Here is a 4,572-nt window from a genome sequence, read left to right on the forward strand (position 1 = left end):
GCACGACAAACACAAAGGCGGATGCTCACAGCCAACCATTGAACTGGGAATGGGGTCTCCAGGAGTTAGAGGAAGGATTGAAGGAGCTGAAGGGGTTTACAACCCCATAAGAACAACAATATCAACCAACCAGAGCTCCCAGGGGCTAAACCACCATCCAAAGAGTACACATGGACAGACCCAGGACTCCAGCTGCATATGTAGCAGAGGATGAGCTTTTGGGCATCAATGGGAGGTGAAGCCTTTGGTCCTGCCAAGGCTGGACTCCCCCAGCACCCCCAGTTTAGAGGAATGTCAGGTGGGGGACACGCTCATGGAAGCAGTGGGAGGGTGGATGGGATAGGGTGTTTTTGGACAGGAAGGAAAATGGGAAAAGGGATAACATTTGAAGTGTAAATTTCAAAAATTCAATTAAAAAAAAAAAGCCTTCTTTCTCCCCGACCTCTGGTGAGTGGGCTGGAAGGGAAGTTGAAGTATTTAAGAACCCTAAATAAGGTAGGTTTTAAAGAAAACTCTAAGCCTACACCAACCAAGATTAGAAGGATGCATAAAGGGGAACCTGAGACAAAAGAAGACATATGAACCTATATTTAAAATAGCTGGTCAAGCTATATATAATGTGAGATCCTGGGAAGTCCATTCCCCCCGCCACCTAACAACTAAAGCTGGATAAATGCTACATTTCTTCTTTAGTCCATTGAAGAACTGAGATCACGCAGAAACGAAGTGGTTTAAAATTTGAAAATAAACAGGCTAACAGCAAGAGAGTTATTCTGAGGTACTTTCTTACCTGTGGTGAAGAGGTGAAGAGGAGACCAACACATGCTGTATGGACAAGTTAAAGCACTCAACTTAAAGTTGGTAGCAGTCAGCAGTGGCTACCACAAAGACACAGACAGCAAGCAGCTTATCTGCATGACTTCCACTGGATGCTCACAAGAAAGATCAAGGATGGAGGAAAAGAGAGGCTCCACCACAGCAGGCCTGGAAGAAAAAGAATGACTGGTCACCTTATGGGGAGTTAGCTCAGCTGGCAAGGTTCTTGTCCTTGAAATCATCCACAATTCTAGTTCTAGGAGATCCAACACCCTCTCCTAACCTCTAAGAAGCATGCACATGGTACATACGCATACATGCAGGTAAAACACTGGATAAAACAATCAAATAAATAGATCTAACAACAACAACAACAACAAATAAAGCTATGTGTGTTAATCTCAGTGTTGGGGAGTGGACAACAGAGACTCAATAGCTAGCCAGCCTAAAGTCATTGTTAAACTCCAAGCCAAAGCAGGCCAATGAGAGATACTGTCTTAAGGGAGACAGATGGATTTCCTGAAGACAACACATGAGACTGTTCTCTGGTCTCAACAGGAGCATGCATACAACCATACACACCCATGTACTCAGACACATGCATTCTTGTGCACATCTTACACACACACACACACACACACACACACACACACAGAGGAAATAAAGAAAAAGAAAAGTTGAAAGCCTTGCTTGAACCCCTGTCCTCCATAAAAACAGTCCTTGTCTCCAATTCTTTACTCCTCATTATAAGCCTACAATGAAAGTAGTCTAACTTAATCTTGATCCTAAGATTGAATTTCCGATATTAATAATCCTCATGCACAAATACCATTTACTCCAATCTCAACGGCTCAGAACGTGACGGATATTGTTCTATGAAATTGTAAACAAAACAAATAACAACTCTGATTAATAAGCTAAAGAATTTGTAAAATGATATAAAGATAAGCTACAAATGGGAAATTTGAAGGGAAATAGAAACTGTGGGGAAAAAATGAAATGGACATGTTAAATATACTCCATCTGTATCATAAATGGATATAAAATGTCACCAAATGTCCATTTCCAGATGTTGACACTGAGAAGCTGTGGAGCTCTTAGGAAACGGGGGATATTGGAGGTAGTAGATCACTGAGGGGCTTAGCCCTGTGTCATGTAACTCTGTGAGCCCTGCTTTCTGGTCTGTTCAGATACAAGCCTCCTGTTGCTGCCTCCACGGCTGAGAGCAGCTACTGCTGTCATGCTCCCCCCACCATTTTAGAATGCACCCACAAACCCTAAGCCCAAACCAACAAGCCTGAAATGTGCTTCCGTCAGGTGCGTGGTTACAGAAGAATAATAACATGCACATATACCGTGGTAGACAGTGAATGCCTTTGCTGGCTTCATCAGCATATTTGATAAACTGAAGGAAGAACATTGCAGTAAGACCTTGATTATAGACCATCAGAAATTACCAGGTTTGAAAAGTCATAAACTAGTGAGTGTGATTGATGGGTTAAAGCACCAAAAAAAAAAAAAAAACATACAATTTCTATTTGGCAGAATCATGTGTAACTGAAATTCAGAAGAGAAGAGAAAGAAAATTTGAAGAGAGAATGACTATAGATTTCCTTTAAAAGATAGAAACATCAAATTAAAGATCCCACAATCTCTGAGAAGAGATTAAAAGTTTTGATCATATTCAAAATGCTTAAAAAGCACACGAAAAGAACATTTTGAAGGTAGCTAAAAAATATACATCATGTGGGAAAATAATTATTACTTTCCATTTCAAGCTATTCAACCAGAAACCAAAGAAATGATCATTTTAAATGCTGGGGAAACAAAAGTCTTCCCAAAACTCTAAGCTCAGCTAAAGTATATGCTAGAACTGAAAATCAAAGTTGGTTTCTTCTCAAACAGAAGCTGAGGGAACCAGTTAGCAACACATCTGTATTGAAAAACGTGGACCAACTGAGCAAACACTCAGATTGGCACAAGGAACTAAATGCAGAAACAGTTACACAACTGCTAATATAAATGCATTGAATGTTTTCATTGTAGTCATTCCAAGGTATTTAACTACCAAAATGTATGCTGTTCAATATATAAGACAAGTCATGGGGTAGCAATACCGTTTAATTATATTTTAAAGAATAAACATTCTGGCTATCAGTATGATGACCAACATTTAAATGAGCAAATGGAAGCCATGGCCAAATGACTAACTAGATATCTTTACTTTTCCACCACTTATAACACTTTTCTTCACTTTTCTACCACTTATAACACTGACTTAAAGCAAAAATGGTAGTATATATTTTCCTTACAAAACAAAAAACAAAAAATACTACAATAAAAGTAGAGAATTTGAATGTGGAGACTAAATTCTTGCAGTGTTCTTTAAGCAATAGATGTGCATAATGGTTAGCTAAGCATGTTGTCCAATTCCATGGAAAAGGCCAACAGTACTTTAAAATGGATACAAACAATAGGCAGGGACCAGAGGGATGGTTGTCTGTTAAGCACTTGCTTTGCTTAACAATGTAATGCCTAACATTCAGTGTAATGCCCTGAAATTAGATCTCCAGCACTTTTTTTTTGGAGTGAGACTTCAAATTCATGACATCTCCTCCTTGTGTGACATTTTCCAGTACTGAGAATTTCAGGGCAGCCCATGGGACACACCCATAACATTTATCTATGTGACCGTGTGGATTCAAAGGAAGAAAATGTGCTGTCTGCTGCCCTGCAATGTACTGGATCTGACTGGTTAAATGTGCCACCAAACGAAGTTAATCCCACTCGCCTTCCATCACTTCTGGCTTGTCCCCTCCAATAGCTGTTCAGGATGCCTGGTCATGTGTCACTTCATCCAACTGATAAAAGACAAACGTTTGTGGATAAGGAGGTGCTCTGTCACGGGCTCTGCATCCTGGAGTAGATGGCCAACACGAAATGAACCAGATGATAGTTTCGTTGACTTTTTGTCTGAGCTTTGTTTGGGACTTTTTTGTCTAACTGGTTTTTTTTTTTGCTTGTATATGTTGTTTTTCAAGTTTGGATTTGTGTGTGTGTGTGTGTGTGTGTGTGTGTGTGTGTGTGTGTGTGTGTGTGTGTTTCTTCATGTTGCTTTTTATTTTTTTAAGATCAAGAAAGGGCATGAAACTAGGTGAGCGAATGAGTGCGGAGGATCTGGGAGGAGTTGGGAAAGCAGGGAGAACATGGTCAAAATATGTTGTATGAAAACAACCTTTTCTTTTCATTAAAAAATGTTTAGGAAAGTCTAGCTTAATATTAATCGTAGAAGGTTTTAGAGGTGGAACTGGACAGGTTCAAGTAGAGTTTAAAGGCAAGCAGCTAAGATTATAAGCCTCTGATGGTCCTCGAAGGCAAGACAATTCATTTGAGAAATAAATAATAAATTTGGATATGGTATATATATATATATAATGTATATATATAGAGAGATTATAGGTGAGAAAGCAATATATATAGTATTTCATATATATATATACACACACATATATATTATAGGTGGGAAAGCAGTTACATATCAGAACAACAAATAAATATTAACCTGCTCTGGAGCAAGCCAACCTGCCCTGAGCAGCTGGCTATCCCAAAGGAACCTCCATTCTCCCCACTCCCCTTCCTCCCACCTTCATCAGATCTATGGATTCTAAACCATACAGGTAAGCTTCTCTCCCCCAACTGTCTTCCCTGCTTGCTGAGTCCTCTGGAGCAAGCCAAGCTGCCCAGAGCAGCCTGCTA

The sequence above is a fragment of the Rattus norvegicus genome, chromosome 4 (assembly GCF_021556685.1).
Source record: "Rattus norvegicus strain SHRSP/BbbUtx chromosome 4, alternate assembly SHRSP_T2T, whole genome shotgun sequence".
In the NCBI taxonomy this organism is placed as follows: domain Eukaryota; kingdom Metazoa; phylum Chordata; class Mammalia; order Rodentia; family Muridae; genus Rattus; species Rattus norvegicus.